General features: G+C 38.1%; 1 protein-coding gene across 3 annotated transcripts in view; it reads right to left on the bottom strand.

The window, feature by feature from the left end:
* The window catches only part of LOC110015877, a 755,614-nt gene that overhangs the window by 523,094 nt on the left and 207,970 nt on the right, over positions 1-24,550 (bottom strand). The window lies entirely within an intron of this gene.

Raw genomic sequence — 24,550 nt, 5'->3', positions numbered from 1 at the left:
TTTATGAAAAATAAAATCATAGAAGTATTTAAAAAAAGTACAACATTTACAAGAATAAAGAAGATAAATTATGAGAAAAAAAGTGTAATTTTATGTAGATAAAGTCTTAAAATTATTTATAAAAAGGTTGCTAGTTTATGAAAGTAAAATTATAAGAAAAAAGTTGTAATTGTACAAAAAATAAAATCACAAAAGTATATGAAAGAAGGAAAATATTTACGAGAATAAAGTAATGAAATCATGATACATAAATTTGTAATTTTACTTGGCTATAGCCTTAAAATTATGTGAAAAAAGTTTTAATTCTATGAGAATAAAGTTTAACAATTATGAAAAATTTATAATTTCACGAAAAATAAAGTAATAAAATTAAGAGACAAAAGTTGTCATTTAACAAAAACGAAATCATAGAAGTATAAAAAAAAGTTGTTATTGTTATTTTTCGTGAGCCGATCGTTTTCAAAAATAAAGTTATTGATGTCAGCCTCCATCCACATTATGTGCCAACTGAATCCATCAATGGATCCATTCACGGCAATGCCATGAGGCTGCATCTCCAAAGTCTGTCCTGTCGGCCAAATGCGAGCCGCGTTTGAATTCCCACCAAGCCGCAGGCTCCTTTTATAAAATTAATATGCGGCCCCAACATTTTATAAAAGCTATGTATAGGATTTGACTGTGGTTGGCTAAATTACATTTTAAGCCGTTGTAGGCATGTGCCAACACTGTCATCTGACCCCTCTGTGACATTTCCTAGCTGATTTCTAATAATGTCAACTAGAAACAAAAAAAGAAAAGTTGATAGTGAGAGATAACGTTTCCAGGACAACTGAATTTTTTTAAGTAAAATACGAAACAACTGTGTCAGCTTAACAGGCTAAGGGACTGTCGCTTCTTTCAATGAGGTCAATACCAAAAGACATACGAGAAAAAAAATGGACAAATCGAATGTCATTTTGGTAAAAACATATTTATTAGTTTTCTATGTGAAGTAGTTATGAGCACACCATTGCAATCAAATCTGGCTCTCTTTGCAGAAAGTTTGGAAACCCCTGCCATGAGGTTTTCATCTGTCATAATGCATTTGGACCACCGCAGCTATACTGCCGATAGCATGAGCTGCAGAAAATCAACTCCTCGTAGGTCAATAATCTATATCACCAACTCAGTGGGTCTTGGTCTGAATTGCCTGTTGATGTAACCGGCGATATCCCTGCAGTTGGCGAATCATTTCTCCCAAATCTGTGTGATATTATGTTTTTGAGTCAACGCAACAAGATGCACTGCAGATGGACCAGTGGCAATCAGCCTTAAATATTTCCTTATATGTGAAACCAATGCCCAACCAGCATCTGTCATACTGAAAAACAATATCGGTTCTTTGTTGTTGCTGCTAATTTTCTTAGTAAACTGTGTTTTGCCTCACAAAATGAAAATGTTCAAATTCTGAAATAGTAATTTTATTCTTGTAAAATATTGACTTTATTCTGATATATTTATTTATTGCATGTCATGGTGGCCCTAATACTCCGTGGTAGGTGTGAGAGCATCTGTAGCTGTGGGTTTCTTTGCTTGGCTGCACTGTGACCACCGGTCCATGTTCCATTAAGGTGATGTTCTCTTAACTCATCATTTCTGCCCTTATCTTTGCTTTCTTTTCTCTCTTTCTCTGTGTCCTCCAGAGAGGATCTGACACAGTGCCTACCTAAAACCCCATCTGTCACACACACACACACACACACACAGGTAAATGCAAACACAAACCCCTCCAAATTTAGCCCCTTAGCCCCGCCTCCATTCATGAGAAGTCACTTTTATCTAAGCTTCAGTCTATTTTGCAACAATCTTTTCCTACTGACTGACTGCAATAAGACCCACGATTTAAAAGACTTTAAACTTGTTCCTGCCCTGGGACGCAGAGAAAACTTACCGTTTGAAGAAAAAAAACAAATAAAATAAAAATAAAAAGGACAAAAAAAGACAGAATGAAATATAGATTAAAAAAGTGTTTTGTACAGAAATATATTTTTATGATGAAGCTATTTGTAAAATGTATGATCTATTGTGTAAATTTTCAATGCAATGTAAAATTAAAAAAAGGCTAACTGCTTTTGTAGAAAGTCTCCTTTTCTTCTTTTTAATTTTTTTTATATCGACTGTGGTGCAGAGGGGGAGCGGCCCACCTCTGATCGAAGCCTTGCATGTCCGGCTCCCATCTTAACCACCCATTTGTTTAAGTGTCTTTGGGCAAGACACTGAACCCCACATTGCTGCTGGTGGTTATAAGTTGTAGGTCATGAATGTGTGGATGGGACTATGACTATGACTTACTTTGGGCCTGAAGCACGGTAGAAAAGCACTATAATAGTATACAGCGCCATTTAACTTGACTATTACTTCAGCGTCTTTGTAAGAAAACATCCGTTGAAGTATGTTTGCAAACACCAGGACTTGCTTCACTGGTAAGACGTGCATTTTTGCTAATCTCTTTACAAATGAGGTCTTGAATTTTCTTTTGTTTCACTGCCAGTGGACTCCTCTTATAAAGACTTTTGACAAAATTATCCTAAGTGCTGCTGCAAATGTGATCAGCACCAGCCAACCAAATAAAAGTAGGAATTGAAAAAGAACGGTGCGCTTTTGTTGTTTAAAATTGGTGGCATGACCAGTTTCAGATCCCCTCCAATCATCTTTTGATCTATTTGGAAAGCGTCCTCAATGGTCTTATATTTATCAATAAGTTGTTTTTTATTCAAAATCTGTTGTTTTCTAAGACAGTTTCTGGAGGAGTTCATAAGAAATTTCCCTCTGAGTTGTGGACGGGACTGTTCCCCCTCCCCCCCTCCTATCACCCACGCTCTCCTAGCTTACAGCCCCTTACAACTTCAACTCTACATTGCACCAAAATGTCGAACAATATTGGAGCTATCCAGCCGTAGAGGGTTGAGGCAGATAACAGCTCAGATGAAAACAAAGACTTACATGGATCTGGATAAATCAGAATGGAGCGGAGCAGGGAGACTGCGGCCTGCCGGTTCTAGTTTCTAACTCCTTCAAGTCTTTTCAAACTGCAATTTTTCATCTGCTACTGATTCACAATGACTTGAATAAAAAAATACTCAGAAATGCAAATTTTGAGCTTGATTTTTTTTCCTAGATGTCCTCTATCACCAGAAAAATGAACTAGGTAAGAAATGGCTCTCTGATGAAAACATAATTTCCACCAGAGTGGGTCTATAACCCTTGGGCTCTTTTATGGGGTCAAAACTTACCCTTACATTGACGTGTCATCCCTACCATGATAAAGGTGGAAAGATTTCATGCAATTAATGGAAACCAGTGAGGTTCACAAATCATTGAAGAAAAAAGGTTCAGCGCACTGTCTAGTGGGTCTAGATGACCCAACTCCCAACGTTAACATGCCTTGGAAAGCACAAGGGTTAAAAAAGAATAAAGTTTTCTGTACTTGTTCCTCAATGTAAAAACTAAGATAGCACTCCAGTGAACCCGTGCATGTAGCTAAAAATCTGCTGTCGCTTCCTTACATCACGAAAATATCAAAGACATGAAATCAAAGGTACTCGTGATGGAAACCAACTCTAACCCATAACAGGGTTAGAAGTTCAAAAAGGTTATTACTTTGAAAATGTTCTAATATGACATATATGTAAATATTTCTTTATATGCTAATTATTGTCCCACATAAAAAGACAAAATATTTAGCATAAATTAGAAGTTGTGTTTTGTTTTATATTGATTATGGTTTCCCTTTGTGTTGCACTAATTTGACACTGAATCTAAAATGACATTACCCCTTTTTTGTTTTGTTCTTTACACTCCAAGAAAATAAAATTTTGCCTTCATTTGTTAAAGTTACTATGTGTCCCTGATAGCTGCAAAGCATGCTTTCTGGGACTTGAAAGGGAGTTTCTGGTCACACCCAGAGCAAACAGCTAAGACTAATGTAGCACAATGGCCAAGAACATTTTGGGAGGAAGACTTGGGGATCTTTGGTCCAAACATTTCAAGGTAAATGCAAAAAAATTTAACCTTCATTGTTTGTCAAGTGTGGGGGTAAAAAACTAAATAGCCCAAAATAACCTAAAGGCCCGTTCACACTGGGACGAATTTCGCGCGCGATGTTCACAGACGTTTAATGCCTCGTGACTAAACAAAGGGCACCAATGTGAGTGGGCACACCGACGTGAAAAACACCACACGTAAAAGCGTCAAATTTTTTAAAAACGCCTCGGGTTTGTTTTTTTGGTTTGACGCACCGCGTCAAAAACTATACGACCAATGAGAAGTTACAGTAAAACACAACTTAGTCTTCAAACACAAAACTATCTTGCTGAGCACACATACGTAATGTAACAGCGAAGAAGATTTACACCAAGTAGCGTATATCCAAAATCGGCGTCTTTTCCGGCGTCTTTCATCATTCAACCGAACAATAATTTCTTCATCGCTGGAACTGGAGGTGGAGCTTCTGGTACTTGAAATATTCATGTTTTCTTTGTTTGATTCTGACAAGCACGTAAATACTTGCTCTCTTCTTCTGAGTGAAAAGCGACTTTAAGAAGCGTAAAGTTGCGCAGCGCCACCTTGTGTACAGGAGTATTTCTGTTTTACATTAACCGCCATCTACTGTCAGGGAATGAAATTGCATGTTCACTCGGCTCATCGTCTGCAAAAATCGCTTGAGTGTGAACACAAAAAACATGTTGAAAAACGCTGGCGAATAACGTGCGCCGATATTCGTCCCGGTGTGTACGGCCGTTAGGGTTCAAGTTCAGGATTCAAGTTTTTTTATTTTTAGTAATTGACCATGTATGTGTCAACCTACTTTGAAATATATTGCAATTCTAGTGCAAATCTCTCAGAGTCACGGTTTAGAGTAAGGAAAGAACGAGCAATCGCTGTACAAGTGTGACCCTTGTGCTATCTTAGATGACCCCACCCTTGCATTGACGTGTTCTCCTTACCATGACAAAGGTGGATAAAGGTGGAAAGATTTCAACAAACTTTAAATGTAGTTCTTTTTGCTAAGGGTTAAGAAGCGTACTTATCAAACTCTTTTGAAAGTTGTACTATGCAGTACAACACAGTAACACAGTTTTGTTTCTCTATAAAAATTTGCTTTGAAAGGCCCTCAGATTTTGTATTGGATTGTTTTTCAAGTTAAAATTGGATTATTTGTTTTCTGTTTAACGGACAGGACATGTGAAATATAAAGAGTTTAGAATAAGCCATTTCTATTTTTAAATCAAAACAATATTAATCTTCCTCAAAATGAAGCTACCAACCAACCATCATCATCCAAGTAGATAAAACTTGCATGAATATAATAAAGTGCAAGAAAAACTTTTATTTAACTGTAATAAAAGACATTTATATTTTAAAAATTTACAGTTTTGCAAAACCTAAATCTAATTATGTAAAAATGTATTTTTTTATTTTAATTTTCTTAATATCTTCCCTCTTTGGTCAGTTTATATCCCGAGGATTTCATGTAGTTGAACCTGGTGAATAATGTTATGGTTTACAATGGTACCATTTCATTTCTTTGTGTAGAAAGACAGTGTTAAGTCGATTTTTTTTTGTAAGAAACATGCTGAACTCTTGTTTATGTGCTTTCATTCCAGATATTAAGCTATGTATACAACCTGTAATAAAACGTTTTAAAATATTTCCCTTGTGTTAAATACATACTGTCAAAAAGCATTTTGATTTCATTCATTTGATGTGAAATTTTTTTATTTTATTTTGTACAGTCTAGTTGGTACCACTAGAGGGCGCCCTTTCTATAGGTGAATGCAGATTTGTGCATTTTACAGACAATCTAACAAGGAACAGTGATTTTCTTTGTAAATTCAGAGAACTTTTAGATGTCAGTCGTAAAAAAAATAAAACAAAATTCTCTAAATGTACATCCCCACAGACGTGCTTACCAAAAAACTTTTAATAAAATACACTTTAAACATCAGCAGTGACAAATGGCTTTGTATTTATCTGCTTAGGTGTTGAAGCAAAACTTTAGAGGTATCATGCAGAAAGGTGACGTTTCAATAATGAAACTGCCCGCCACAATGGGCTATGAGAAAATGCACGCAGCAGAACATTTTGAACCGCCAAGCATGAAGCAGATGACGAGGGTCACGTGCATTTTATTTGGAAGCACACAGGATTTACAAAAAATAACTTCACTATATGATAATTCAACAAAAAAACATATTTGGTCAACGGGCAAGAAAGTCCCACTCTGAGCGTCTTTTGATTTATTTTAAAAGTGTTCCCAGTGGTCTTTTAATTTTGCCATTTTAACCCTTGTGCTGTCTTGTGGGGTCCAGATGACCCCAGTCCCAACGTAAATGTGCCTCGGACGCACGTTAACATTGGGAGTGGACCCCACAAAGTGCGCTGAACCTTTTTTCTTAAATGATTTGTGATCTTCACTGGTGTCCATGGATGACATAAAATCTTTCCACCTTTATCCACCTTTGTCATGGTAGGGAGAGCACGTCAATGTAAGGGTGGGGTTATCTACACCCCACAAGATAGCACAAGGGTTACATCAAAATCCAAAACCTCTGTCATTTTTTAGGACATCATTTCTGCAGAGCGGCGGCAGTGCATCAGAAATGTCAGGTGGAGCTTACAGCCCCTCAAACCTGCCAGCTAACATTAGCGGTGCAACAAAAACGGCGAGTAATATTGGAGCTTTCCAGCTGTAAAGTTCCAATCTCAGGTGTGAAAAACAAAAACGTCAATGGATGTATTCGTCTGGAGGTGGATGAATCAGAGTGAAGCAAAACTGGCAGTAGATTTTCTTCATCACAAATGAGATCTTTTTTTCCAACTGCACTTTTACATCCCCCTGATTTACAATGATTTGTTGAAGAAAAATATTCAGAAATGCAATTTTAAGCTTCATTTCCTTTCTATCCGTCATCAGAAAAATGCTACAACAACATAGAAACACCATTTTCATCAGAGTGGGTGATGAACAACAAGCATTTCTCTCTTTGACCTTGTTCATTTACACCAAATGTTCAGCAAAACATTTAGGGCTATCGTAATGTTTAAAGTGAAACAGATTTACACCAAAATCAAAATACCCTACAAACTTTATTTACAAAAATAGAAGTAAATAGCGTATGAAACAAATGTTCCTCCCCCAGTAAGTCCACTTACACAGACGGACTTGGTGGGCATCAGGAGAACCCCCTGGACTGTCATGTGATCACACAGTCATTGAAGTGTGTGAATCCATAACCCACTCCCTCACAACTACAAAATCCAGAGGACAGTAGATCCTTCTTATCTTCACCTATTCATTTCTTGAAGTTATTTATTTTTACTCCCTTAACTCAGTTGGAGTTAAAGGGTTTTAACTATTCAAACTTTTATTTAGCTGTGTTCTTAGATTTCCTGTTGTCCTTGTGTTTGGTTGAGTGTTTTGTTGTTGTTTTTTTACTTGGGGCGGGGGGACTCCTTGAGTAAAGAGAGGATGTATAATTGGTTTCAATTTAATTTAATAAGAAATCACCCAGCATAAATGATGTTGTCTCACCTTGTATTTATTTATTATGTTATAAACGTTTGAACCAACTCTTATTTTGTATAGCTAGATGTTTTAGCTATTGTGGGTCCATTTTGATTTATGATTTATGTCTTTGAAAAATAGAATAATCAGCGATTAGTTTTGTTTCTTTCTACTGAAAGTGACATAGACTAAAAACTTTAGACTTTTGGTCTTAAAGTTTAAAGAAAAGTTTAAAATCTAAAATACAAATGCATAAAAAGTAATTTTCACCATTTGCCAAATTGAAATCAGCAAGAGACCACCACCAGATGGAGACAACCGACTTCTAGAAGTATCTTAAAAACTCCCATTTTTAATTTTTAATTGAGTAACTCTAAAAAATTTTCTACCTTAATATAATTATATAAATGTAAAAAATTCGATGAATGTATGCCAGAGTCCAGGTTATGATAACCATTGTTTTTCATTGGTTTTGTCATTTATGATCAATATTTTTTAATCAGGAGTACAGTATCTTTCAAAACTTTGATTTGTAAGAAACAAAACCAAAACAATCAAAGCTGATTAAATTTGCTGTTGTCATGAGTTTAGGTGATACAATCAAACTTCTTTCTTGATTTAAAAAAAAAAGCGCTTTAGCTTCTCTGTCAGTAGATGGAGCCACATTACCTAGAATCAATTCTGTATTTTGAAAGTAAAAACAGGGAGTGAGTCCATGCTTCTCATGTCTGATGGGAACAGAGTTTTCCCTCACTGCTCATAGTACTGAAGCAGACAACGGGCACAGCCAGGGGGATGAAGGACACAGATCTGAGAGAGTGTGTGGTGGTGGAGGAGCTCTAAAACATTTGGAGAAGAAACGCGACCCGTGTTCAAAATTCCACCAACCGCAGACTCCTTACATAAAAGTCAATGAAATCATTATTTTCTAAAAACTGTGTTCTATTTCTGGATTGTGATTGGCTAGATGTGTTATTTTGGTAAAACATATTTAGATGTATCTGTTTTCTTCGTGAAGAAATAAAAAGTAAGCAATAAAATGTTCATTGAATTTGGATTTAATGTTATTATTTGTGCTATCTTAGATGACCCCACCCTTACTTTGACGTGTTCTCCATACCATAACAAAGGTGGATAAAGGTGGAAAGATTTCATGTAATCCATGGACACCAGTGAAGATCACAAATCATTGAAGAAAAAAGGTTCAGAGCACTGTCTAGTGGGTCTAGATGACCCAACTCCCAATGTTAAAGTGCCTAGGATAGCACAAGGGTTACATAGTTCAAAGAATGGTTGGCCCACACATGTTTATCTCACCAGATCTGGCCCTCTTTACAAAACCTTTGGACAGAGTTTTTGAATGAGTTGGGTGTTTTTGGAGGGAAAACACTGAAGAAAAGAGAGTTGCAGGATACAGGAGGTGACATGGACCTAGAACTTCACTAAATACAAAGGCTGGGAAAGTCTGCTCTGTCTGAACTCTTCCCAATCACATGAAACCAGAAAGAAGCTGGTTTGATTTTACTCTGACTTAACCAGAACACCTGTATTTTTATGTGGAATTATCCCTGTTTTACTGTTGTGGAGCTAATTTCATAAAAAAATAATAATAATATTAAGTGTAGTTTGAAATGTGGAATCTGACAGGTATTTGTGTCTAAACATTTTAAAGAGTATTTTCCTGTAGAACATGTTGACACAACGAGTGAATTTGCCATTTCACACCAATAGGTGGCGCCACTTGCTTTGTCAACCACTCACGAGCTGTTTGGAACAGCTTTGCCACCTGCAGTTTAAGATTTAAAGGATTGTTTATGCAAACAGGAAATTTGACGATTTTGGTTTGATTGTAAAAAAAGACTCTGTGTTTGGGTTTTCACGTCTCTCGATCGTGCTAGTCCACGTTTGTATCCTCCAGGTGGGTTTTTTTGTGTTTCAAAAGCCTAGAGATACATGTTTGTGACAATAAAAATCACAAACCTTTATAACAGAATTTCGGAGAAAAAAAAACATTAGAGATAAAATGATAACAAATAACATTTGAGGTGACATGTAGATTATAACATTTAAATTCCATGTTTAATATGTTTGGAATTTAAATGTTAAACATCTTGTAAGCAGTTGAATTCTTAAATTTGAGGATGTTTTCATGTGGGTAAGACATTCACCTAAAACAAACGTAAATCCTTCTGTACATCGATGGAACTGAATGACCTTTAGTATTTTACATACCGGTACATTGAATTAGGCTTTATTTCAGAGCAAGCCATTTGGTTGAAGACAAGGTGATCAGGAACATGAATTATATCAGAGAGGAAATATAATAGAGATCGAAAATAGAATTGGCATTAAGAAAAAGTAGATGAGCCAATTAGAGTGTGTAGCCGGGATTCGGCTTTCATTGGTGTTAAATATCACCTTTCTTTAAAGCTTTGTTAATTCTGCTCTCCCTGGTGGTGACAGCCAGGGACTAAGGGGAACAGGGAGCCTGCTGTGTGCTAGTCAAAGTGGGACACGCTGAAGCTGCAGGGTCTGTGGGAAAGGATAATGATGCAGCGGCGCTCCCCGAGAAGTGCTATCGTCTATGAAACCACTGTGCCGCCTGTCTCTGCGTTCACAACTGTGTCAGGAGGGTAATTGCTACAAAGACGAATTCAAAGATCATAATTTGTGCTAATGGAGAGAAAAGATGCTTCGGGACCAGATTGTCGTTGCAGTTTACAAGATGTAGCTATTCCCCGGTATCGTATACTTTCACATGGCATTACTTGAGAATTCCTTCCATGTTTTACTTTTTCTAATTTTACAGTTTTTTTCTCTTTTTTTTCTTCACTGGCAGCCGGATTTGTTTGACTTTTCCTTTAGGACAACTTTTTGTTTTTTGTTCTTTTCTGAAATCTCTGACCTTAAGGTGTTAAACCTCAGCAAAACACATTCCATGTTTCTTCACTATGAGGCAAATGACAGCGCGTCTAATCTGGAGCGCTTGAAATGTGGATTATTTCTGTTTGTGCTTAAGGATGTTGAAGCAATTGTGAGAGGTGCAACAACATGTTTGGGTTGGGTTTCATTGTAAACCCATTAAAGTGGCTAACATGTAGACTGTTTTTTTGAATCCGTTACTAACAAGGTTAGGAGTCAGCGCAGTCACAGTAAGCTATATTTTAGTCGTAGTAGTCTGTTTCTTTTTTTTTACGTCTTGCAAACAAAGTTGGGAATTTACGCTACCGTGGTAACGCTTGTAATGCGGCTAACGTGTAGCATGCCACAAAGAGGTTCTAGAGTGACTCTTTAGTCTCATTCAATGTACCTTGTAGTTCGGTTTGTCTTATATATGACACAAGTTCAAAACTAGACTATTCATTGACGGTGTGCATTATAATCCGGTGCACCCTGCAGTGCGGAAACTGTTACACAAGCAAAAATGGAACATACCAACCTGCTGTGACATGTCAAATCGTCAATTTTCCTTTTTTTGTTGTGTAATATTTCCCTCCAAAGCTAATTTACTTTGCCAACATTTGAAGTCTGTGAACACTTTCTCCGGATAAGTAAAAGCTTCCTGCCGTCTCCCTTCAGTCACAGAGAGCTTTCCCAGATTTTTCCAGCTCTGTCTTTGCCGGCTCCCAAATCAATCTGGGATTAGGCTTGATTACACGGATACCCCTTTGGGATGCTTTATTTCAATGAATTAGTCGAGTGAATAAACAGAACTGCAACAGAACGGTATTTTGTACCAGCCACATAAATTATGCATAGTCTGTGGATATCAACTAGCCTTGATCCTCTCTTTCATGGTCTGAATTCAGAGTGAGAGAAATTGTTAATTGCCAGACTTGTCACATATAATGTTGGCTGTGTTTGATACACAATAGGGATGCAGTGTATATGTTGGTTATTTATTCATGCGGCAATGGAGATGCTGGCTGAGTGAAGCAAAGACTGAGATAAGATGTTTTTTTTAAATGGTGGTTTCATATATTAAACTCACTGCTTGCTGAATTTATGGCAAACAAATGGGAAAAATCCTTCTTTTAGGACTTTTGTGTGGAGTAAATTAGGATCAAATCCTCTTTTATCTGAAATTAAACACATTGAAGAATTACAAATTTACCTAATTATGAAAAAATCTTTGGAAAATCTTAACTGACCACAAAAACTATTGGGGGGGAAAAAACAACAAACAGGTATTTTCAATATATATCCACATTGCAGAACAAACCAACCCTGAAATGCATTTATAAAGATGAAATGTGATTGGCGGGGCTGCATAAATCTGTGATCATTATGCCTGAAGAGCCCAGTAATTTAGAGAGCTTGAAGTATTTAAAAACGCTAATTTATTGCAATAATTTGCATATAGTAGTATTTAATATGTCCTTGCCTAAAAGGGATTGAAGTAGCCAGAGAATGGGATTTTGGGAAGACACCCTCTCTTGTTTGGATAGCAGCCCCGCTGGTCAAGTCAGATCTCTGTAAACAATGAGCCGCTAAAGAGGCATCGCCTTGAAGTGATGTGACTAAACGGTAACTATCATTTGGCTTTGAGACTCATATAATAAATTAATCCGTTTTTTTTTTGTCCTTGAAATTAGAAGAAAAACTTAATATAAAAAAAGTTTGTGTGTGTGTTTGATATTTTATTGATCTCCAGAGGCCAATGAATAAATAAATGGATGGATGGATGGATGGATGGATGGATGGATGGATGGACAGAGTTTAAGCATATCTTTGGTTCCGGTTACTTAACTTCTCATCAGCAAGAGTAAAGAGAAGTGCTCAGCCAGGGTGGTGGTGGCCAATTGATTAGCATGCCATGCTCATCCATGTCCAACAGCAGGAGGCTACAATGTTAGATTAAATGCCGGCCAGATCCTCATCAGGGAGAGAAAAAAAAAAGAAGAAGAAAAAAAAAAAAATCAATGCCGGTTGTTAAGGCAGAGTAGAGTCTGACGACTGCAGCTGGGGGATGTGAGGATTGTAGAATCACTTTACATGGTGTTTCCTGGGATGTTTGCACGTCGGCGCCTTTGAGTATTGACCTGGATAGGAAACGTAGAGAAGAATTAGTGGTGAAAATTGCCACTCGTCATTTGAACAATTTTCTTTAAATATGCAAAAAAAAAAAAGCCAATGGGAGAAGAGCAATTGTAAAAACTGAAATATTTTACGAAAAATGTTCTAGTAACTGCTATTGAAAATCTTTTTTTGATAAAATTCCTTTAACAGAAAAGAAGGCCATTTAAACTTTTTGAAGTTTCCACTTTTGCAGCGTATACCACCAGATTGCTGTTATACTTACAGGACCTCCAAAATAGCCCAGTGCTGGTCCTCTTATGTGTGTAAAGCCGTCTTCTCTGAGTTCTTGCCGATGGGGGGAGGTCCTGGCTGCAGGGTAACACAGAATCAGAAAAACAACCACCTACAAGTTCCACGGTCCAACCCTGCATGAGACCACTGTAGAATATTCTAGAACAAAAGTCATCCACTAGTTTTAAAGACTACTGGAGTATTAAGATATGAAAGGCTTACTTACGGAACATTTGTAGTGGGAAAAAGAAGGTATGGTGAAACATAATGACGTAATATTTTTACACGATTGTTTAGAACTAAATACATCTTTAAAAGTTGAAAAGGAACAAAAAAAATCTGGCATTGCGGTAAGTGTTTTTATTTTATTTTATGAAAGAAATTCTAGTTATTAAGGATCATTTTTTTTGAAACTTTTTACTTTATGATTTCCCTGAATTTTTGATAAATGAAAAGTCAACCTACTAGGTGTGGAATAAAGCAAGAAAAACATCCAGCAATGTTAATTCTTTTTTTAAATTGAACAATGTTTCCATAATCTTTTGTTAGTGAGAGTTGCGGAGAAACGAGTCTTGCCACGCTGCAGCATGTAGACTGACATTTCTGATCGGGCATGTTCTGGGAAAATCTCCCACAGCTTGGGTGTTTTGAACACATAAGTCATGTGGAGCTGCTGCACTGTATCTGCTTGTCATAATGTTTTGTCATTTCAGCAAGTACCCGCAGCTGGGAAGCACTAATTAAGTGGCAATGGAACAATAAACATAAAAAAAACCCACAATAGTAAATTGTAGCTTAATCATGTATGAATTGAATTCAATGTAAAAAGGGATTTCTATGTTTAATATCTAAAATATATTTCTCTGGGAAAGAGGCACCTTTGAATTTTCCGTTTTTCTTGTTCTGCTGTGATTTGTCCTAATGACTTCTAAGGTCCGGGAAGTTTTCTCTACTAATCCATCAGTTATATTTTCATCCTTGTGTTATCCTAGGCACTTTAACATTAGGAGTTGGGTCATCTAGATCCACTAGACAGTGCTCTGAACCTTTTTTCTTCAATGATCTTCACTGGCGTCCATGGATTACATGAAATCTTTCCTTTTTTATTTTTTTTATTTTTTATTTTTTAACTTGTCCTGTCCAACAGCTGGGCAGGCAGATGAGAGCTGAGGGCCTCTTGTGTTGGACATATTTTACTTTAACAAGAGGGGTTATTCATCTTCTGACAAACCAAAGGTATGTCTGAATAAACCCCTTTGGAATTGAGGCCAAACTTTATTATTTCAACCATGTTTGAAAATATTTGGTGTTGGACTGGACGGAAAAGGAAAGAAGGGAAGAAGAGAGAGGGATGTTAGAGAGGGGGGGGGGGGATAGTCAGAGGGGGGGGGGGGGTAAGACCATGAAGCAGCATAGAGCAGAGAGGTTTACTGGTTGTTTATCATCACGGTACGGTTCAAATGTAGTACAAAAAGGGCGGGGCCTGTTCACACACACTCAAATATTATCAACACACCTGCTAGCTGCAAAAAATGTCCACATGTCAACATGTACACAAAACAGATAGTGTTCACGAACGCATACCTATGCCTTTAAACCAACTAGTGTGAAATATTTCAGTCATTCAATCATGCAAACTATAAGTGCAAAGGTGAGCTAACACCTGTGCTCAGGTGAGTGTTTATGTTCTTCTAAAATGGATGGAGGAATGTGAAAAGAAGGAGGAGGAGCGCCCAGCCACCCCCACACCCAGACCCCCGCCGCAGCAGCAGCGGCAGCCGGAATCCCCCCAACGCCAAACGGGAACAGGCAGGGAACAACCGCCGCCAGGGCGACCAAGACCGCCACCCGGGCCAGGGCCAGCAGGACCGCTGCGAGGACCCCAGAGCCAGAGAGCAGGGAGGCGCGGAGGGAAAGAGAGCGCCGCCCCAGCCCAACCAGGAAAGCAGCCCCCCCCGCCGCGCCGGAAGAGCCCAACGCAGGGCCCCACCGGAGAAGGACGCCCACAGCCCCAGACAAGCACCCCACCACCACCCAGGAGTTCCGGGCATCCCCCCGCCCCAACCCCAGGTACGAGCCAGGACCCCCCAAGGGAGACCCGCTCCGCACTCCGGCATATGAAATCATGAAAGCACGGTACATGAAATCTTTCCACCTTTATCCACCTTTGTTATGGTAGGAATAACACGTCAATGTAAGGGTGGGGTCATCTAAGATTGCAAAAGGGTTAAAGGAACAAAGAACTATTTGTGGGGATGTTAATATCTCTGCTTGTTTTGTCAAAACAGAATAGAAAAGAGTATAGTAGAAAAGTCAGACTGTGCTCCATGATGAAGCAGAGTTGTCCAGCGGACCTCTTAAAATCATTCCTGCTTTCATTTGCGTCTTCTATAAAACAGGACTATCCACCACTATAGAAAATCAGAAGCAAACAAGCACATATATCTGTTTGCCTTCTCCCTCTCTGTTTATTCAAATCATTTATTTTAGAAATTCTCAATGTAGACTGGCATTTATTGATTAAAAGTTTGAGCTGCGCTTCTCAAAAAAAAAAACCAATAATGCATACCATTCGTAATTCCACTGAGTAGGCCTAAAGGACATTCATTCGTAAATGGAAACATGTGTAGTAGAAAAACATTTCCATCACTTTTTATGAAAGTTTAATTTTGGATTGAAGCCTTAAATTGTTTTGTAAACATGAATATTGATTAATATTACTTTTTAATTGAGGTTGTTAAGTACGCACTTCTCCACTTTATTTGCAAAAGGAAGTGTTGAATTCATGAAGTACACAACGGCCAAATCTAAATTCTTCCACTACCCCTCTAATGGTGGGGGGTTTGCAACTGTAGTGGTGTCCGAACTTGTTTTATTGAAGTGGTCGCCGTAGTGATAGCTAAGTGATACGTAAGTGATCTGTGGCGCGCGGAAGAGACACGCATTTCTTCACGTGGGTGTGCTCTGGAGCACAGAGGTTTTGCATTCAAATGTAAGTAATGAATTTTTGTTTTAGCATGACTTTTTAAAGTTATAAAACCGATGTTATGCATTTTTCTAGGGCTGGCATGCAGCCACGTGCTCACATAGATGACCTTTGATGATGTCACTGAGTGGTAGTGACGTCCGAATTTGAAGACACTGTTTTCCATATCTGTCCTCTTGAAGGGATAAACGTAGGTAATAACAAATACAAATTTGTTCCCATTTTAAAATTTGTTTAACATTGACATGTGGTTCTGAATTTGTTCCACATGTTTTTTGAATTACAGTTATTCTAAAATTTAAAAAAAAAGAAGCATTTTTTTGCCACTGTGTAAAAATAGTTTTTGATAAATTACAGGATTTGACATTATTGTGCACAGCAGTTAATTCAATACTGAAGACAAAACTTAATGCAGATGTACAGGAAGTAAAGAAATGCATTTTTGTTTTTGTTTCTAACAACTAGAAAGACTGTGTTATTTAAGATAAGGATTTTTTTTTAAATGTTTTTTGTTCTATGTTAAGATCTGTTGTGGATCATACAGACCACATTAAGCTACCTGAGAGGTAGCTGAGGATTCCTCGGAAGCACTGCTAAGTGCTCCTTAACAAGTGATTTATGAGTCTGGCCCACTACACTGAGATTTTATTGATTTTTGGGGGAAGTATACAACTGCTGTCAAAGTGATTTTTTTTTTCTTTGAACAAACAGTAAGTTGATTGACTATTTTTAAAAGTCACATTATCCCCTTGTTCATAGTTTTCTGCCCTTCATTCCCTCCAATGTTGCCATTTCCTTTTTAGATACAATCAAAAGAAACGGAACAATAAAAGTTTCAAAAAAGAACTCCAACAAAACAACAGATGAGAAAGACCTGCTGGGGTGTGGGATTGCTTGTAGAAGAGCACCCAAGTGCTTGTCTGCTGGATTTGTTTGACTTGGGTAATTGAAAGTGTTTTAAACTATTATAGCAACCGGAGGGCTTGTTTAACTGTCGAGCTGCCAGTCATGCGGGTGGCCAAAAGCCCAAGCCCGTCAAGGCCTGTCAGTCAATGGAAACGAGAAGTGCCGGCTTAATGGATTTCTTCACACTGCTCCGTCTGAACGACCAGCACAGCCAGAAAAGAGGGAGAAGCGAACAAAATCAATGCATTGTCATGTGTGAACGTTAGAGCCATCAAACAACCAGGTGGATTGGAACTGTATTTGTCTTGTGTCAATGATGAGATGCAATAGTGTGTGTGTGCAGTTGTGTGTGTGGAAGCTTTCCCCTATATGTGTGTTACAGACAGATGCATTCAAGTGTCTATTTTCTAGCTGATTTAGGGTATAAAAGGTGTTAAACACTAGGAAAAGGGCATGTTTTATACAATAGGACTGAGAAAAAAATCACAATAGAAAATGTTTTTTTTTTTTTTAAATTAAGGTAATTAAAAGCAAACCTGACTTTGATTTCTACTTTGTGTTAAAGTATAACATTTTATCTGGTATATTTACCATATTTCTTCTAATAAATTCTATTCAACATTTCTTAAAGTCCCACTCCTATCAACCTTTGACCTATTGTAACAGTTTCCAGTGGACTTTTATTCAGGATTATGCAGATTTTAGCCCAAATCAAAGATGCCACCTGGTGTCTGCAGAGCAGAAGGAATTTGTCAGACATTTGCCTCTGTGTTGTGGGCGGGACTCAAACTACAGAATCTTTTTATTATTGTCTCGATGAAAATAAGAAAAATGTAAGAATTAGGAGGTCCGCGCTGGCTGCCTGCCCATCCTCCAGCCGCCCGGGTGCCAGCATAGCAAGCAAAGGAGCTCCGCCTTCCAGCATAGCGAGCTGCTATGCCAGGATCTGGCACAGTGAGCGCTATCGCTCCAGTTCTGCTGTTGGGCGACATGGCTGGCAGCCCGAGCATGCTCGCTTCCCTATCCCGCAGCGGGTCTCTGTCTGCCGCCCAGGGACTGCTCGGCGTAGCCAGCACCATCGCTCCAGCCCCATGGGCCCTGTGACAGACCTGTCCAGGGCGTGTCTCTCCTTCGACCAACAGGAACCGCAACGTACTCCGGCAGGTTTAGCAAATGGATGCAAAATGACTACCTGTGCAGTTATTCGTCACGTGACTCATTGAATTCCAAAAACATGTTTCCATTGCTTTTTTGCAAAATAAGTGAATTTCGACACGCCTCAAAAAACCACCTCCTCCAAGCGGAATAACGTTTTTTCGGATAAATGCGAGTTATTTTCTAAATTGACGTGTTTCCATTAAGCAATATATTATTGCACATCCAATTTGCACAATTACCCCTTGTGCTATCTTAGATGACCCCCCCCCCCCCCCCCCCTTACATTGACGTGTTCTCCCACGTTAAAGTGCCTAGGATAGCAGAAGGGTTACAGTGATTCTCAAACATAAGCAACATTCAATGGCAATTTTGAGTCATTTCTCACTTGATCAGCACTTAATTTAACTTGCAAAAGTTTAATGACACTGACAAACAAGGAACAAACCGGCTCAGTGGCCTTGTGGTAGAGTGTCTGCCCTCTGACTGGAAGATCGTGAGCTCAAATCCAGGCCGAGTCATACCAAAGACTCTAAAAATGAGACCCAATGCCTCCCTGCATGAAACTTAGCGTTAAGGGGTTGGATGGGGGGGTCAAACCACCAAATGGTTCCCGAACGCGGCTGTCTCTGCAGCTCACCGCTCCCCCAGGGGATGGGTCAAATGCGGAGGACAAATTTCACACACCTAGCTGTCTGACAGATAGCGGGACTTTGGAACTTTAAGTAAACAGGATAGTTATTTAAGTGGGTTGGTGTTGGCTAACAATCCTTTGCTTGAAATCACAAATAAATATCTGAAACCAAATTGAATTTTTTTCAGTTTTGATTCTAAAGGTTTAAATGTGTTTCAGAATCTATGCAATGTATATGAGGATTGAGTGACTCGAGTCTAGAGGAATGTCTTGTTAATACAGGAATGTTTACCAAGAAAACACTTCTATATGAGTTTTTCTGGGCCAGTAAAAGTAAATGCCTTTTCCCAAAGCCAGCTTTGGTTGCCATAGCATCTGCTTGGTGCTCACTTCTGTGTCCCTCCTTCTTGCTTGACCCTTGCCCTACATGAATAGCCTGGCTAACTCTGGGGGGTGGATGAATCCTCAGTTGCAGACCTACTTCAATCATCTATTGATCTATTGTAAAAGTGTTTCCAGAGGTCTTTAATTATCATTATATTGTGAGTTAAAAAAAACTCAGAAATGCTTTTTTAAGCTGAATTTGTTTTATATAGGTCCTCCATCATCCAAGAAATGCCACAAGAACTCTTTAAAAACAATTTTCATCAGCATAGGTCTTTGAATGACTCTCCCCTTTTCATGTTTTGATGGCTAAACTGCTTTAACATGAAAACTTCTGTGATTAATTTAGGGTGAAACTGTCTTTGATAGAGCCCTAACTATTTTTTACTACGGTTGTATTTAAACACTATATTTACAAAAGAAGGAGCAATACTGGAACAGCTTGAACGGATCTTTTTAGTTGATTGAAAAAGCAGTTTCATTGAGTTAACCCTCACACAAATTGCCACAACTCCCACGTAAACCTGAGGATTGTTTTCTTTTAACACCAGCCTTGTTGCAGTCGAAGGCTGTTGTGGCGTGTGTAGCTCTGCGTCATTCATGCTGCACCACTTTTGTGATTTATGACCAGCGGATCCAACATCAGTACCATCATTTTCTGACGCCCTGTCTTTTATCTCCACCAGATAATAACAGTAACCGCTGCCAAAGACTAACACAAGGCAGAGAGAAATGTCGCTTTTGAGCTAAACCAGGCTACCCTCTGAAAAGCATCAAATCATTTCACTATGTCGAGAGTGAAAAGCAGTAATTTTGTGTAATTGGGCCTTCAGAATGTTCTTTCAAACATTTCTCTTATCCTAAATTGGATGATTTCCTTTTTTCTATTTGTGAGGGATGATGGATACATCAGGACGTTTAGGTGGGCCAAACTAAAAGTTTGTCTTCTGGTTTAAATACAATTAGTTTTTCTCTCCACACACTCTTGCATACGTTCAAAACTCTTGATGCGCTCTTGTTCAATATATTTTTTTTTCTCTCTAATATAAACCAAAACAGTTTAAAAAAAATTGGGGGGATCGGTTGCATCCTTGAAACAGACAGGACACCGTTTCCATTTTAGCAACTTTATTCACCCCAAACAATATATATACAAAATATATTTTGAAACTGAGCCAGCCAGAGCAAAAGACATGACCACATGCACACACAGTATGCACATCTCACACCAGCGTATGAACACAGAAATCCAGAGAGATATTGTGCTGCATCTAACAAGCATGCACAAAAATTAAATCAAAAATAACTGACATAAAAAAACTGTTCTCACAATGCTAAGACAGAAAATTTTCCCTTATGAATAAAATATCTACAAAGAAAAAAAGTGAATGATAATATTTCCATGCTGTCACAGATCCCTTTTGAGTTTTTAAAAAACAAACATACAATTGAATTTTATATTTTTATTTTATTTTAAAAAAATCCAACAATGTCAGAAAATACTTTAGTTATCAGTACTTAAGGAAAAGAAAACAGCTGTGTATTATGTTTTTTTTAATTCCAAAAATATTTAAATAATATTTTACCAATCTTTTAACTTTCTTTTAAAGAGCATTCATTAAATAGAAAAAAAACATAACAATAAAATATTATATAATTTAGTTAAAATTTAAAAATGTCAATAGTCTAAAAAAGATATTTTTCACGTAACAGTATTCTAAAAAAGCAATCGTTAATAATAAAAAAATTATGATATATATATATATATATATATATATATACACACACATATATATATACATAAAAACATTCCGATGATGAAACAAAGATGCTTTAAAAGGTCATGGTAAAATGAAAAAAAAAACTTGGATGCAAACTGTTTGTACAAATTTGGGCCAATGGTTTTAACGATGTCAAAGTGATACCAAACGTTTCCTGTTTTTGTTTTTTTTAAATGTGTCAAACGGTTCTGGTTGTGCAGGTAGTTTAAAATTTGCAGTACTTGAAATTAATTTCAACAATTTCCATAAATCTGCGGATCTTAGTGTTTTAAAACACACTTCTATAATCAAAATATTTCATCACGCTTACATTTTTTTTCTGACATATAGGGAGATATACCTAACTAAAATCACTGTCGTAGTGAAAGGAATGAAATATAAGCAGGTTGAAAATAAAATCTAAAATGAAGCTACCATATTTATTTTTCATGTCTGGCTAAATCAAGTCAGCTCTATGTAAATTGCGCTACTGTGAGTAGTTGAAGCTGTTGTTTCACTGTTCCCATAATCAGAGGACTCAAGAACAACTGACCTTGTAGTGTTTTTTTTATTTAAATTAAATAGATTAAGGTAGACAATGTACCTTCGCTGGTGTGAAACTAATAGTAAAGAACACAGACGTCCTGCATCAAGTAATCCAATTTGACCTTGTCTATGAATTGACGGTCCAGTTAATACTATGCTTGTAAGCGGCACATTGGCAGGACTCATGACCTATTTTCAGGGTCTCAGCTCACCTCAGTGACTGAAGAAAATAACCCCAGAATTCTGTGCTTTTTCTGGATGTTGCTCATAAACTTAAAAAAGTTTCTTTATGCATTAAGACCCATATGTTTGTTTTCCGACGGCGTGAGGCTGAGAGCAAAGAGCCCCGCTGTGCCTTGACACGATTGAAAACTTCAAAAGTGAATATTTAGTTTGGGGGGGGGGTGAGCATTGCAAAAGTATTAACATAAGGTGAGATGTTATTCCAGAGTTGGTTTATATGGAGAAACTCTGGAGGGGGGTTAAATACAGCATAGCGGCTCATGTTGTTGGAGTGGATTTCACAGTATAAAGGAAGCCTCACAAGCTTAAGACTAAGAAGGAGATAGATTTGTACATTCAGAAAGGAGGGGTGTGAGACTCTGTGATGGTAAGTAAATCACATGTGACAGAGCCCAAACTCAGCCGAGGTGTGCCTCCTGACACTGTGAGACGGGGCACGCCCCGATGCATTACCGTCCACGGGTGCTTTGTGTTCGCAGACGCCCATATGTGTCTGCACGCATGTGCAGGCGACCGTGTGTTCATGCATCTGGGCCCTCTTTACAGCAATGTTGTGAACAGCCAATCATTTCTTCCAGTCTAATTAGCACCCATGTAAATTCAAGGGAACTGCAGAGTACATTGGGGATAAGCAACAGCAATGTGGAAGTGTTGAGGATGGGGGGGTGACTGCGTCTGTGAGGGGAGGGGGAGGAGGCTCCTGCGTTTACAAAGGATAATAATGCATGTGAGCAAGGAGCCCACTGCTTTAGGACATCGATCACCCCTCCCATTTTTACATAAGACCCCCAAAAGTTGTGACTGTCGGAACCTGCACTAGCCTCCATGCTTCTACTGTTTTACCGTATGTCACAGATGAACATTTGTGGGTAAAAAACTCCCATACTGCATTTTCTGCACTACAGGGCACACCTGATTATAAGGTCTATGAATGGTCCATTTTGGAAATTATGAAGTTATAAAAGGCGCACTGAGCCATTAGGAGCATTAACCCTACAGCACTGTCGCCAGAGGATTTTCACCCGAGCAAAACCATCTGCCGTACATTTCAATATTTCGCGCATCAAGGAGTCTGTGCCTTCACCAGGGAAGTCTCACATGTCCCAGGAATGCGTGGACCAAAGACCAAGTTTCTGGTATCCTTTCATATATTTTTTTAGGAATGTTTTGTTCTCAATTTCCTATTTTTTTCAGTAATATTTGAGCATGTTTTTAGGAACTTCCTATGTTTTTTGCCACACATACCACAGTTGAAATAAAAGAAAACCACTCAAATTTATCTTGTGTTGTCATGTTTAGATCTATTTTTCATGATAAGTACTTTTTGTTGGGTACATTATATCGGGTCAAAATGACCCGGCAAAAGTGATGGTGTAACTTTTTATAGCGAAAGTGCTCTAGGTTCAAGTGAGACAAGAGTCAAAGATAAGTCTTTTAATAACTGTGTTCAGAGTAATTTTAGAACTTGTTTGTAACACGCTACACATTAGCAAGACTTACGAATTTATTCGTAATACCTGTACTGCTAAATTCCCACTTGGCTTCAAAAACGTTTGAGTGACCGATTCCAATGGAAAATCTACGGCATCACAAACATTTTTTTTTAATCAAAAACAAAGACGATGCCAGATATTGCGGAAAATATGGTAAGTTAGATGTCATCAAATGTATGAAAACAATTTAACTCAGGTTGTAAGTTTACAAAAAAAGCACACATTTTTGTTAACATTTGAATGTTTAATGACAGAGAGACACTCGTGGGGATGGTGTTTGCATATCAAACCTGATGTGGCGCGACACTGTTTCCTTGCTGGCCGGCGGCAAGAGATACAGGAAATGATGGAGGGGATGAGGACAGGAAGAATAAGCACATGAATAAATAACAGCAGAATCCAAACAGAGCTCAGCCATCAGTCCAATTTGGCCAAGCTTTGTCACTTCTGCATTCACTTACAGCAGATTCACCGTAACTTGGTTTGGCTGGAATAACGAAGAGGTCAAAAAGTCTCAGTATCATGGCTTCTTGATGTTCATATAACGGATGTCTACACTGTGTCACTGAATATGTATTCGTCTCACACATAATACAGACTAGAATGAAAGCTGCAATTGATAGTTTGGCAAAAAACATGACAACCTCCTGAAATATTTCCCTTTGCTCAGATTTATTTGACATTTTTTAAGTGTTGTCAGTTTTCTTCAATATACCATGTGCTTTAGTCTGCGATGCTGTATATGTATATATTGTTGACCAATCGGATTTTAACCAATCGGATGTTATCCAATCGGATATTAATCGGATGTTAACCAATCAACAGAGCCCTTTTTTGTTGGATGTCCGCCTCCTATGTTATTTGGAGGGCGTCTACTGGTATAAATTATGTTGACTTTTATTTCAATAAAATGGTAAAAATGTAAATATTTAATTAGTTGTTTATTATGTTTTGCTTTTTGTTTGAGCAAGTCGTATTGTCATCGCAGCATTAAATGCTAATATTGGTCATCGCAAGTTTTCCTTATACCATGCAGTATGTATATATAATTTTATTACATTTTTTTGACAGTTCTATCTGTCATAAATCAACTTTTTTAAACAAGAGATATGAGACTAAATAAAATCTGGTGCATGAGTTGGCGTCTTCCAAGAAATTATAATTTTTTTTTAAATCATTGTGGAGGAAAAACATACAAACGTCAAGAATTAAAGTTAAACTCAAACCCTTAGAGTTCAAATGAGAAAGATCCCGACTCGTCAGCTAAGGCTCCTCCTAAAGAGATTTACGGTGATCAGCGTGCCTCTCGGCACACACACACACAGTCATACATCTTACATGTATGTGGGTGCATCTGCGTGTGTCTGCATGGCTGAGTCAAAATCGACCCTTTGAAGTGAAGCAACGATGAGGGGAAGTTAATTACGTCCCATTATGCAGGCTGGGTGCGACCATGCACCAGTTAGGGCCATGTTTTTCTCTTTAATTAACTAGAAAGCCAAGCTCTTGCCTGTCAGAGAGCTGCTAAAAGAGCATTTCAGAGGAGGAAACCCTTGGGGTGCTGATGAGAGGGCGCTAGGACTGGCC

Source organism: Oryzias latipes, chromosome 11 (assembly GCF_002234675.1).
Source record: "Oryzias latipes chromosome 11, ASM223467v1".
NCBI lineage: Eukaryota > Metazoa > Chordata > Actinopteri > Beloniformes > Adrianichthyidae > Oryzias > Oryzias latipes.
This window is presented reverse-complemented; position numbering and strand designations above follow the sequence as displayed.